A 286-nucleotide genomic window follows, 5' to 3' on the forward strand; every position below is an offset into this window, starting at 1 on the left:
TCTAGTGTTCGCGAAACTGAAGCTTGTGCTGACTTGTGCTAGCCTAGAGGAACTCAGATATATAATTATATATTGTTTGGTTGACTTATACGATTATAAATCTTACTTTTCTTCTTTTCTGCCTAAAATTGTTTTTTTCGTTTTATTCCTTTCATGATTATTTTTCGAAGATAATACTTTAGCACAATGTTAGCACAACTTAGCACAACCTAGCACAATAAAAAAAATTTCGAAAATCAAAAAGTGGGGGGCTACCAAAAAAAACGGTTTTTTCCATTTTTCTCGC

This window comes from Odontomachus brunneus, unplaced genomic scaffold, assembly GCF_010583005.1.
Source record: "Odontomachus brunneus isolate Ranch 3 - 2012 unplaced genomic scaffold, Obru_v1 Obru_scaffold_100, whole genome shotgun sequence".
NCBI classification, from domain to species: Eukaryota; Metazoa; Arthropoda; class Insecta; order Hymenoptera; family Formicidae; genus Odontomachus; species Odontomachus brunneus.